This window comes from Poeciliopsis prolifica, unplaced genomic scaffold (genome assembly GCF_027474105.1).
Source record: "Poeciliopsis prolifica strain line A6 unplaced genomic scaffold, Auburn_PproV2 SCAFFOLD006, whole genome shotgun sequence".
Taxonomy (NCBI): Eukaryota; Metazoa; Chordata; class Actinopteri; order Cyprinodontiformes; family Poeciliidae; genus Poeciliopsis; species Poeciliopsis prolifica.
The window spans coordinates 39,456-54,083 of record NW_026562381.1 but is presented as its reverse complement, the minus strand read 5'-3'; positions in this window follow the sequence as shown (position 1 = coordinate 54,083).

The window sequence follows — 14,628 nt, the reverse complement described above, 5'->3', positions numbered from 1 at the left end:
CTCATTAAATCAGCTCTATTAAAATAACCAACATTTTTTTTCTATTTGTCAGAATAATAATATTTTTTTATAGATCTGTTTTTTCTTTTAAAAACTCATAAATGTCTTTGATATTTGATTAAATTGCTTTCCACATTGTATGATTTGGGGAAAACATTTCAGTGATCTTTTCATTTCCTTGACCCATTTGGGCCTAAATGTCCTGGATAATACATTGAGATGTTGCATCAATATTTGCACATAATTTTTTTGCTCATTTTTCCATTTATTTTATGTTGTGCACTTTCCCTCCTCCAGCAAAATGCCCTCACAAAATGATGCTTCCACCTCAGTGCTTGACAGTTAACACAGTGTTCTTACGAATTCTTGTTTTTCCTTTAAATGTCATGTTGGTTTTTATGAGCAAACATCTATTTGAGTTTCATCAGACCATAGGGCATGTCTCAAAAATGCAGACCTTTGTCTTGAGGTGCATTGACAAGATATAGATTGTGTGCTTTTGATGAAACCAAGAATGAATCAGACTAATGGAGACTGTCAATTGCCTGATTACTTTCGGTTTTCCCAAGAGGACACATAGGAGTGTTTGATGAGGCGCTTTAAGATACATCCATGGGATTGCCTCCATTTAACTAAATGGAGCTTGTAAAGCCATGACATCATCATGTGGGCTTCCCCATTTCTTAAAAAGTACACAGTAAGAGAAAAGTCTCTAACCCTTTCAAATACCAAACCAACTTAAACAGTCAGTTTAGTTTAATTAAATCCTGATAATGTGAGAAAAAAATTGTATTTAATGCATTATAAGTTATAACTGCATATACAACATTGTATATACTGCATATTGAATAACTGTATTTTTCTTACATATTGATAAATGTTGATCATGAGGTGGCCCCTTCAGATCGCCTGTTGATTTTGTCCTTCAGGGCCACAGCAGAGATATTGGCCTTAAACCTTCAGAGAATATACCTTTTTTCATACACTCTTGCATTTCTTATTCTTGCCTGAGGTCTTCATGAATATTGTACTACACAATGCTCTATAGTAAACTCCATGTAGTGAGGAATGTATCCAATTACTTTATGAATTATAGATAAGGATTGTGGAGGAGGAGTAGAATTCATTCAGTGAGATTTTCTTGAACTAATTTAAGATTAAACTCTATATGCATTTGTCAAAATCAAAACGCAATATAAATTTTTTGTTAAATAGAAATGTGTCAATTAATTTTTTCCTTAGCATTGAGCAAGGAATGCTTTATGTTGAAAGAAAGCTTTCAGGGTGAAGCTTTCTTTCAACATAAAATTTGCACCAGATGTTGGTGACAGCCCAATGATAACATATAAAAGATCTAAGCAAAGTAATCCACAAATTAAGTTATGAATAAAATATTGACGCTATAAAGGAAAAAGTGACTGAACACACTTGTATTTACTATTTTGTCCACCCTTTAGTAATCACAACTTTAAGATGTCTCCTGTAGGGAGAAAGTAGACACATGAATTTCTCAGTGTAACTTTTACCCTTTCTTTTACATAAACCACATTAAAACTTCAAAGTTCTCCTGTTCCTTTTTATCCAGTCTGATCTTCAGTTCTTTTGATTAATTTTCAATTCAATGTAAGGTGATCAACTGATCATTCAAGTGGTTTTACTCTATTGTTCTAAAATGAAATGTGTGTAGACCTGTTGCCTTTTTTAGAAATTCTCACTCAATTCATGTTTAGATTTTTATCAAACGTGTCCTGGTAATTTTATCCATCTATTCCCAACTGAAACAGATGAAGTGTGCCAATAACATAAGCTATTAGACAGATTAGGAAAAATGTGAGCTCAGGACCAAAAATGGTCAAATAAGAGCAGCACTATTTCAACACGCTTTTATGTCAACTCTAGGTGTGCATTTGTGTCTTGTGCATTTTTGCAAATTTTTTTTTTCTTCTTTCATTAAAGCTGCTCAATTTGAAAAGTATCCAGAAATTAGTTCAGTAGGAAATTTTTATTAAAATTTTTACCATGTCCTGCTTGTAACATTCATGTAAACATAAAAGCATAAATAAAAAAATAAAGTTTCAGCAGCTTTTTTTTTTTTTTTCAAAGTTACTCTTGTAACTAAGTCAACATAAAAAAACTCCCACCATCCAAAGGTGGTTCTCTACAAGACAATCCTCCAATCCTGAAGAAAGCTGCTGTTTCATCTGACTTATCTGGATCCCGTTTGGTGAAAAAACACACAGAAAGACTCAAGTCAAGGCTGAAAATAATGTAAAATCGCTAATCACTACTGGACCATGTAATCCTTAAAGAAAACCAATGAATCAGTGAAGAACATAATTACAACAGCTTATGTTATTTAGCAAAACCTCGACCCAAATGAAGGATAAACATTTGGAAGTGGGAAATTGGGATTAATTAATTTGTTTTCTTGAGGGCTCTTCAGTCTCGTTAAGTTTCAGTCCAAACGTTTTCCACAATGGAGCTCTGGTCAAACACAACGTGGTTGCCTCATGTTAAACATTAACTTAACTTGGTTCACTCTGGGCACATGTGTGCCTCAATATCTTGTAAGAAAAAGAACAAATCCATTAAGAAATTACATGTATATGCATATTTGTTTGTTTTTTTTTTGTCATAAGAAACAACACAAACTTTATAAATTACCTGTCAATTTGTCTCAAACTACCACAAAACAAGTTTTTTTCTTGACTTCAGCCTACCGTCTTTATTCTAAAACTATCACATAATATAAAATGCAGTAACATGTTACCTGTGTAAAATTGATCTCATTCAAAAGGATACACTAATCCACTGATAATGATACAGATATATGAGGATTAGAATCGCTTATATCAATACATTAAAGAAAAACAGCACAGAATTGATTTAAATTGATTCTTTTTTTAAAAAAACAATACAGACTTGTATTAAATAACAAATTTATTTGATAACTCTGCACCTGTGTACCACATTTCAATATACTGATAACTATAAGTTTGGTCAAACATGTTCATTTGTTCAATCAGCGCAAATAGGAGTATAAAAGTCAATGTAAAATAAATACAAAATTTAAACTAACAAAAACTAACTGCAACAAGCACTATTTCAAATAGTTCAGAAAGTTCATTTAGGACAACTAAATATAATGTGAAGTAAATAATGAAGCAAGACATCGTTCATGATTTCAGAAAGATCATATTTCCCATTCACATCCTTCTGTGCAAAATGAAAAAGCAAATTTCAATGCAGAAAGATTCCTTTATTCTAAAAACAGTGAGTCACTGTTAAGTATTGAGTGTAAATACCATAAATCACTTGGAGAATCCTAAATAAATGACTTTTCAGTTAACAGCACATGAAAAGTCATGTCATGATTTTAACCCAACTCTGCTTACAGCAGCGCCTCTCATAAGCTGCCATTGTAAAACGACTCACATAACTCGCAGCAAGCATTATAAATAATAAGGCAATTTGCTGTGGGTGCCATCCCGTCTCACTTTAATACATAACTGCTTCAGCTCTGCAGTCTCAGTTCTTCTACTGTAATTCCTGCATTTCATTGTTATGTTGGAAATCATGACTATAGCAAACTGTTCCATTTGCATTTTTAAACACATGAGAAAATGTGTATTGGGACTCCTGTAGAAGTATTTAATATGCTGTACAAACAATTCTTATTCACATCTAGTAAACTATCTCCATTGCTTAAAAAAGAAAGCTTTTGTTTTTAACAAATACACTTAAACTTGTGGTGAACATTTGTATTGGCACCATGTTTCACAATGAGGAGGATGATTTTTGGCCAAAAGCTCCATTTTATATTCCTCTGACAGGAGGTGTGGAAAGTTAAACATTTCAAAACGTATGCACGGCCTTCTAGTACACAAACAACCAAACACACGAGTAAAAGACATTTTTCAGCCACTTATAATGTTGATATGTTAGTTTGTCTCTGTTAGAAAAATGTAAACTCTATTAAACGTCTTGAATGAGCAGAGAAAAAGTTTTGCATGGGTTTTATTTGATTTATTGAGAGAAATTCACATGAAAACTGCAGCTATTGTGTGAAAGGTTGTTCAAAAGATTACCTTGCATTATACACTGCTCTCACGATCGTTATATGGTTAAATTGAATGGTTTAATGAGCTCCTCTTTAATTCAAAACATTACCAGCAAAGCAAGACACTAGAAGATGTGAATGATTACAGACGAACCACTAAGTGAGACAAGTGGTGAAAAATGTGGGCTGTACTTGTTTTTCTGTCTGTTTGTTTTTATTTAAATTAATTACACAAGAATACCAATATAAAGTTGTAGGCACTGAATGTTTCATTAATCATTTAAAACACTCAAACTCTAAAAAGTCGCCAGCTTTATTCGGCTTTAACAATATTACCGTTACGAATCTCACACTGAGACACAATTGTCTGTTATACTGTGTGCTTTTAGAGGGTTTTTGTGGTTAGCTAGATTTCAGCAGCAAAAATTTTCAAACGTTGTACAATGTGTGAATAATTAAAATGGCAAAATCAAACTCAAACCTTTCATTCACTTAAAAACATTCAACAATTTCTAAAAAAGTTTACTTAGTTTATTTACTCTTAAATCAAGTGAAAAGAATCATCCATGTTGTGGTTTCATTGAGGGGAAATTTTACTAAATCTCTGTAATCTCAAGAAAACCACGACACTATATTTGATCTGAGCATCGATCCAGTTTCCCTCCATGCATAACTCAAAGGTGATTCTTTAAACAAAGGTGTAATGCTGTGGTAACATTCATGATATTCAAACAGGCAGTCACCATCTATCATGAGACAATGATAGAAGCATTAGAGGATTTCAGCGATACGAACATCAGACCGCATTCTACAGTGCGAGCAGTTACTGAGATCCAGGAAGAACGTGCCCGGTCTCCTGGGGAGTGAGAGTGAATGGGAAGATTCAGGATCCGCTCGGCTAAAGAAGGATTACATCCCTTAGAGTCTCATGGGGAGACAGACACAGATGCTTCATTGATCCTGCTGATAAACACTGAATGGCTGGAAGCTCCAGTAAGTGTCAGGTTCCCTGAACGGAAACACTGAGACAGTCAGGGATGAAGTTCACAGCCCTGCAGGTGGGATTTACAGATAAGCCTGTAGGATATGGAATTAGCAGGACTAATTTCCACAATTTGCCTATCATTCAGTTAACTTTGTCAATGGAATGTAATTCATGGAAACATGAACTTAATGAGTGACAGACCTGGACTGTATGTCTTTTTCGGTGCCTGTGTGGTCTGGTGTTATTACTTTTTTCAGCAGCAACATTTTGAGTTTTGAGCTTTTCTCCTTCCTTAAAGTTCTCCAAATGACATTTGAATTATAAATTAAAGACATTAAAGATATTTTCAAAAGAAATCTTTAACATGTACAATATATATTTATATAATATCGCTGCTTATATAATCAAAACCTCACTTTATACTTTCACTTTTCAATCCACATATTAGGCTCTGCACATAATTTAGTATTGTTTCTATCAAATGTTGGAGAAAGAGCAAAGTTTGCTCAAATTATGTGGATTCTTATTAAAGACTACCAATTTTTTGTAGCATTTTTTGTATTTTTAAAGAACATGTATTCCAATAATATCCTGAGGCTCATTTAAACTGTGAAATCTCTGTTTTTCACTGTATATTTTCTTATCGCACCAAAGCAATTATATTATTGCCTTTCAAGTTGAATTAAACATTCATCACCACATTGTCAGTCAGGAGGATTCAATGATTCAAGGATTGTTTTATTGTCATACCACCTAGATAGCTCGCGGTACGAAATTTGGGCTCAGGTCCCAGATCAAGAAATCCACCACAACAGAAAATAAACAAACAATAAACTAATTTAAGTGACTTCTAACCAGAACCTAATAGTTTTGGTAACTAAATTGCACAACAGAGCCAATGAAGACGATATATACACTCTGAGCAGGTGATCACTGGGTGTTACAAATATGCCTGAGAATTTATATAAGATATAGGCATATTTTCCCCTATTTTAGTATTTGATTAAAAGTAATGTTGTAGGAGTAAATTGAAAGAAAGATTTATTTCTTTTTATTTATATTGTGGCAAAGTAAATGCTCAAGTACTGCCATTTTTTGATAAGTTAAAGTGTAATCAAATTGTCCATTATATTTGAGGTGTCCATTGGAACGTTTATTTAAAAATCAACTTAGAAAAATGTGACATGAATATCTTTTGGAAAAAAATGTTAACGTCTAAGGACATTTCAGCACCTTTTTACTTGTTTAAACAGTTTAGAAAGGTGGTTTCAGAACTCACCTCAAAGAAATAATAATGACCTCTTTACCTGAAGCATGACAATGGAATGAAATGAGGAACATTTAGAAAGACCGTCCAATGGAATTGGACCCTCCTAACCACACACAATAGATTCTTCTATTTATCAGACAGGATCCTGAAGAGAAAAACACAACAATCTCACCCTTCCTGCTCTGATTTGCACAGCATGACATGACCGTAGCGTTTTCATGAAGCATAGCTGGGGCCACCCATCAGGTAAGGACTGTGGAGAGAGGTCTTACCGGACCTGATGAATTAAGGGTACATTTATTGGGCCTCCAGGGAGGTCTGGTGATTGCCCACAGCACTACTAATTGATTTAGTGCAAGGTCACAGTCTGAGTGACAGAGGGTGAGGAAAGGAATTTCCTGTTTCTACATCTATAATTCATTTGCTTCCTGTGTGTGTAGGAGAGAGACTGTGTTTGCCCTGGTGCAGAAATACATTTATTAATTCAAATGCACCTTATATACATATCCGTACTGTTAAAATGGAAGAATGTGACAAAAATATTGAGTCATGAATTTTGCTCAAAAGAATCACGCCATATTACCACATCTATATTCATTGACATGAGGAATAGTTAAGCCTTTCATATATGTATATTTTTAGCTCTCCTATTTCTCCACTCACAATAAGCTACTTTATTGCTGCTTCTTAAAAAAAACTGTGTAACACTGAACAAAAAGTCCAATAACATCAACAAAGAATGCATTTTCCTTGTAATGAATCCTTGTTTAATTTAGTACTGGATTAATGGGAGGATGATGGGGAGTATGCTATTGGGTCAGGTCAGAGTAAAGCTGGCGACAGACTAAATTATTATTTTTCTTTTTTTTTTTGCATAATTTCACCCCCTGTTCCCAGTCGGGGTAATTCTCTGATGGTCAGGAGCAGTTATGGCCAGTCAATATGGTAGTCAGATAAAAATCTGTTAGTCTGAGAAGAGGTGACGACCCAAGTCTGCAAATGTGAGAGGTGAAATGATCCGACCCAATTTCAGTCTTTCTCAAACAAAACCTGCTATTTGGATTTCAGTTTTAACTCATTCTGTGTCTCATATGTGCCAGATGACATTTAAAAAACTGAACAATTGTCAATTTTTTAAAATTTAGATATGTAAAAACAGACGTGTTCATAATTAACAAAAGAAATTGAAACATTTTGGACTGCTACCTACTGATTTTTGGACATATTGCAGAATGGTGTCTGTAGAGGTAGGCAGTTATTCTGCTCTTGGAGTAGTGGTTATGGGGCCCAAATCCAGTCCTACAGGAGTCAAATTCAAGCTCAAATCTGCACTCTTTAATACTGTAATTCAAGCCAAAATGGTAGAACAACCATCTGCTTCCTGAACATGCAGGAAGCAGAAAGATCTGCCAAAGAACTGCGAAGTCTGTGGGATACAAGTACTGACTGAATGCAGTTTTACTGACTTCAAATAAACACTTCTTGTGGGTAATTAGGATCCAAAACTACCTAGATAATTTCTAAGAAGGACATGATGTGACAATGACACAAATCCAGAAAAACGTATACATATTTGAAATCTTCTGATTTAGATGTACAAATCTAAACACAACTTTCTGGAGGAGTACTCAGATTTGAGCCAGAGAATCAAACCACCTCATTTGATTATGTGCAGAATTTAGGAAATACTTTTGCATTTGCAAATGTGTAGGTCTACACTGCTAGGATTCATGGAAAATGCAGAGTTTGCTCATCTGTATAAGCAAACGGGGTTCTGTTATACAAATGCAAGCTGTCCAAATCAGTTGTCTGCCAAAATCCTCCACTGCACTGCTCCTTTGACGGTCTGATGGATTTCCCTCTGGTGTCTAAAGTATTTTCAACCAGCCACACAAACAGACCACCAGCTTCATGAGAGAAGCCTTTGTTTTGGCTCTCATCCACAACGCTGGAGCTCATTACAACATGGTTGAATAGCAAAATTTGCTCCACAAATCAAATTAGCGAGTAAACTACGTATTCCATTCACTATTTTCCAGTCCAGATATTCTAACAGTTTTAAAGTGTCTTCTCAAATTTCAGGAGAGAAAACTTAAACATCTTTTTAAAAAGCCTAAAGAAAATTGTAGATTTATTTTCTTTCTATGTCAAATTATATCACGTTTAAATCACCTAAGGTAAGTAAAACAGCAACTCTTATCACAAAAACTTTTAACTGACAACTTGTGCAATAGAAAGAGGAAAGCAGAGACTGTCTAGCACATCACTTGGTTTCACAGGAGCATATTACAATGTGCAAGCTTCAACCAGAAAAAAAAGTCCAGATTCATCCCAAGACTTCAAACACCCCCAAAGCAACCAGAGTGTCTCAACAACACAATATCCTCTCCACCCACAAAAAAAGCAATTTCCCATCATATTTAAGAGAAACATCTGTCACTTCAGGGTCCTTCATTCCATGTCGCACTAAACAGGTTTATGCTAACAAAACGCCAAATGTCTTCAGAGGATCCACTGCAGAAATATGGCGCTGCTTATGGGATTTGTTGAGTGGCTTCGTTCCACTGAGGTTCAGGCCTTAATCACATTTCCAGTTTCTGCTTTAGATCTTGCTTCTTGTCCTGGTGGATTTAACTCTCAAAAAACTTTTGGAGTGAAGCTCAGAGCCAGAAAAAACAGACTTTCAGAGGCACATCTGGCTTGAGAAGAAGACGTTGACTGCATCGGGCTAAATAAAGGTTCATCTGATTCAGCTGTTGATTGACTTATTTATGGAAAATAGTGATTAAGATTCCTCATTCCTTTGGGGAAATTTTGTTATACATAACTCCTATTGTAAGCTTTGAATGTGGTGAAAACATTCTGGGAAGGTATAAATATGATGCACAGCAGTGATAAGCATGATCTTCTCTCAACCACATTAAAACACAGTGCTGGTATCAAAATAAATGAAGGCATATTTAACACATTTTCTGCATTATAAAATATTGAGGCTATTTCAATTCTAAATAATTCATATAATGTAACTGCACTCGTGTTTTGTTTGCATTTACTGTCTCTAGTGCAATTAATTGTAGTAATTGTTGTTAACCTTGCAGAAAGGTGAGGAAAAAGCAATTTGCAAGGGTTTCCCTAGCAAAAGAAATGGTAGCTGCTGAAGAAACTTGTTTAGGTGGAAGGTACGCACCAGGTATAACGTGGCAACATTAAGAAAATCAAATACACACTCTCTAGAGTCTGCATAACTGTTGCCTGATCGATGCATGTATACATAGTCTTCTGTTTATCCAAGATTAGGTTGCAGAGGTAACAAGTCCAGGAGGGAAACTATACATACTCCAATAGCAATTCTCTCCAGGTTTTTCTGGGGGGTCCAGTGGCATTCTCAGTGGAAAATGGAAGTAAAGTCCCTACAGCAAGATCTCTGTTTGCCCAAGGGTGTCTTCCAATAGGGTGTGCCTAGAAACATTCATCAGGCATCCTAAACCAGTGTTTTCTGATTCTGGCCTGCATGGTGCATTGCTCTGCGTGTTTTCGGTATTTTCTTGAGTCAACACACAAATTTCGATTGATGCTATATTACTGAACTGTTTCTGAACTGCTTTCTTGAATCAGGAAGACTCAAGATAGCAGGCCCCTGTGTTAAAGCAGGAAAACATCTAAAGCATGTAGGGCAGTGTGCCTTTATTACCAGGATGGTGAAACACTGCCCTAAACAAATGTTCAAACCAGCTCAGCTGACTCCTAATGATTCATATGAGCAGAAGTTCTACCTCAGGATCTTCGTACTGCAAGACAACAACGCTACTAACTTAGCAACTATGCATCAATTTATTTAGCCCAGTCCAAATAGCTTGACCAGGTGTTGAACAGGAATATGGAGAAAGTTGCTTTTTGGGTTGGCTTTCTCTTCAGCGCAACAGAGACGTCTTTGCCTCTCAAGTGTCCATCACACTATTACCCAATCTCTCCTGGCCAGTTCACAGTGGACTGCAAAACACTGGAGTCCACGCTGAACGTCATGGTGTCAAGACGCCAGAAAAACCATATCATCTGCAGAGACTCCCCAACGAGGCCAGATCATCTCTATGCCGACATCATGACAACCTTTATTACCTCAACAGAACCAGTGACAAAATGGTTTTAATCATATTTCATCCTAATTTTCTGTAAAGGTAATATGCTTTTGATGCTGCACAATTGTTTTAGTGTAAAGATATACACCCATGGCAGTCCCAATGTTCATATATTAAAAGATATGCTCAATAGGAACTGATATGAAAACAAAGATTAAAAAAAACAAACAAAAAATACATTTAAAAAATCTGTGATATTACCCTGGTTCTCAGTATTTTTAAGTTAAAAAATACTGAAATACAATGTGCATAACCATGCTGTTAAAACCTTTAACAACATGGTTTTGCATATTGTTTTCTTCATTTACAATGGCACAATGTAATTAACTCATACATGAAGCAAATATTGATGTCTACCAACTATTACTCCTGTGAATTAGGCTCTTTGGCATGGTGCAATAAATTTAACAAAATATTAATTTACCAGTAATATTTAGTAGGAAACCACTCTGAGGGATCAAAACTCAAGCTCACCTTTACCCTTTCTTACTAATTTGTTGTTTAGTTTCATAATTAGTGGATATTTATGGATGTAGCATTTATATGAACAAAACAAAACGGTAACTGGGATTTGTCATGCTAAAATTATAATGAAGGGGCCTTCTGAAAACAAGGCGCTTCTGTGGTCTTTTTATGTGTAATCAATGGAAATGGCAAGGTCCTCAAATAACCCCACACCCCCATCAAAGCCCCCCAATGGTAGTCAGAGCGTGTCCTCAGGCTTTATGGTGATGTGGGAGGAAGGGAACGTTGGCTCACTTTCACACGGAGGCTAATTCATTTGGGACTGACCAGAAAAATTTAGAAATGAAGGATCATTTTCTTTTAATCTAAATACAAAGGCCATGAGTCTTTAGAGGAGTAGATTCACAGTGGCTCCATTCTTATCAGAGATTAGGGGAAAGACAAATAATCTTAGAACCATAGGGTTAATTTAATGACTGGTCTATAAAAGCCTAAAGACTGTGTTACTACGCACACACTCATATATATGCTGAATCGGGAAAACTAAATGGCTCACTTTTATCACCAAAAATTCAATTTGAAGTCTAAAAAAGCCTTTCAGTCAATACAGGAGGAATCTATATTATGTATCTTTATGCTGTTTTTTTAGGTAATGCTGTTGATCACAAACCTAAAAGGAGTTTGTGTCCACTTGTTGTGAAGGCAGCGTTTTTATCATTGTCTGCTTTCAAAGACCTAATTGAAGATCTGGCCAAATAACAGAAATATCTTATCTCATTTACGTCTAGCTCTGTACAGATAGATTCCTGTTGTAATTGGTGCACAGATGTGACCTTTTGTGTGATGAACAGTCCATTACGCAGCTGCCCACAGGATGTGAAAGAAGCCCTTGATATTGAAAAGTGTCTTATCTGGTTCAGCTATCTCGCCTGCATGCTTATGATTCTGACTGGTGAGAATAAGCTGCACATAATTGGACACTGTTGTTCCTTCTTGCATCCCAGATTTTGAAAGGCCACGATCCAAAAAAAGCATCAGTCTCATCCAGCAAAGATGTGTTGAATGTCCAGCGAGAGATGTGAGAAAGAGATAGCAAAAGATAAAGCTGAATGGGGAGAGTGTTTCAAATGCCTCATTTGCACCACATGAGTCAGACCACGTTTGGTCTCAGTGGGAATATCTGGCATGACCTTAAAAAGAAAAAATTAATCCAGGCATCCACAGTTGATCACAGATGACCTCTTTCACATATCACACAGTCGTATTATTTTAATTTTTAAGGCATTAAATTCAGAAAGTTAAAAGAGTTAACATCCCAAAAGCCTTTGATTTTCGCAGAGCAAGAAAGAGAATAGGACATTTTTACAATGCCAAAACCGAAAATGAAAAAGTAAAAATAAATTCAAATTTTGCAGTCAGGTTAAAACGATATTCTACATGCGGCCAAATTTAAATAGCCGAACTCGTGAACTTGCGTTCAAATGTGTTTGTACTTTAATTTGTAGTAATGTTTGTACATTTTTATCAGTTGATTCATTGTTTCCTTAATTTATTTTCCAATCCAAACAGTATAACTAGAACTTTCACTTATGTAGTTCTGCATGTGCTACGTAAAAAATGTCAGCCACAATACAGCTGAAGAAATCGCTAAGTTCATGGTAACTGTGAAGGAACTGAAGAATCACAACTCAGTGGAGATCATTTGCTTGAAACAGATTCCATAATTATGGCCTTTATGGAGGTGCGGATGATTAAAAAAAGCCTTAACAAGCAACATTAAGGGGGTTCAACAAGGTCAGATTAGAATAAATTCAAATTTTCCACCTATAGGTTACATGAGGAAAGCTATCATTCATCACAATCCTCATTCTAAAACATAGGGCTGGTTGCATCATGCTGAGGGAACACTTTTACTCAGCGGGGTTAAAGAAGCTTTTCTGAGATGAACATACCCTGATGGACTTTTGCAGCTGTGAACAGTGAAACTTGGTCCTTCATAGTAGCAACTTCACTTATCATTTTTCTTTCTGGTTTTGATCTCATTTGTGTTGGCGAATCGGATAAAATCCCAGTAACATTCAGGGCAAAATAAAGTTGAATGAATACTTTTCACACTGTCACTCTGTTTGAAAACTACCTGAGACAACCTAAAGATTTCATCCAGAGCGCTGCATATTTCAAGTTAAGAGTGTTGGCTGGTGGTTTATTTAAACATTTTTCTGTATGTAAAACAAAGTTGCCTAATGGGGGAAGTCTGCTGAAACGTTCCTTCATCTTTCACCTCCTTGTTAGGTTGTTTTTACTCAAAATAAGGAATCTGCCCACAAAACCCTCCCTGTAGCAGCCTCAGTATGAATGATTAACAGCTCAATTCTTCATTTTTCATTCTTTAATCCCAGGCAGCCCAGCAAGATTTATACGATGCCAATGAGGCTTTAAGCATTTTGTACTAAAGATGAATGTGAAAGTACTGAGCTGCCCACAAACTTTTAAAAACCTTCCAGAGAACCACACAGCAGAAGCACTGCTGACAAGTTGATATTCTGATGTGAACTAAGAAAATGGCTTCAGCAGAAATAAACCGCAAACGTTTCAACCATCAATCAACGCCATCAGGTCACTCAGTTGCCATGTTTGTGTTCCTGAAACTGTACTTCTTCTGTGTTTATTTAAATTCAGGGTGAGCTAAAGTGCAGTAACTTCTCTGCAGGTCGGCTGATTTTACGTGAAGCAGTCATTTATCAGTTAATTCCGGAGCGCTGCTGCAAGGCAGCAATGGTGCCTGTTGGGGTAACTGATGTGGACAGAGTTAATGTAGTCTGGAGATTGTTTCCATATGGGGCTTGTTTCATGCAGAGCTGCTTTGCTTGTGCCTTTAAAATATCAGCTGTTATTTCACAGTTTGCTCCCTTCAAGCATCCAAAAAGACAACTTTTGCAGCAGCAGCAGCATCAGCCATAAGCAAACAGTTCCCTTCTGACCTCGCTGGGTAAATCAACAGTGAGACACTGTGTGCTCTCAAGAAAGAATAACTTCTGTCCAATGGGATTCAATTACCCAGTTTGTTGTTTTTACTAGTGGTACATTATCAGGAATAACATGGGAAAAATATTATGAGGTGTTAATTTGAGGATTACAAATACATTGCCAAGTGTGAAGCACATTTAGACATTGAGTTGTAAAAACATTTTGAAATGGCAATAAATCAAAGATTCGGGATAATTTGTAAATATCCATCGTAATGTTTTCTTTCAAAGAGGCAGATTATGAACACTCAGAAGTAGCATGGTTCTCTGTGAATATGCAGCCAATACTCGTCGCAATCTGCCGGCATGTCGGCCTGGGGTTGCTAGGAACATCATAAAAGCAGTTCTGTAGGGTAAAGTTCACATCTGAAGGGTATATGCTTTGCTTCAAAGAGCAACCACTGCTTCCTCTAGGTCAGAGATCAGACTCTGCCTCAAGCGGCAGAGCTGAAGTATCTTTCTGTCTTGTTCTGAGTTGATGGTGGGATGTATTAACAGAGGGGGGACTTGGTATGAAATGATACAGGCACTGCTGAGGTGTGTAACGGCAAAAAAGAAAGAGTTTGAGTAAGAAAGAAAAGTAGTTAATTTGCCTCTGTCAATTATCTTATTGTGATATTTGTTTAAGAAATGTTGGTTTGTGTCCAAAAGACACGGATCTTGGATATAAGTGGCTCAACTGAGGT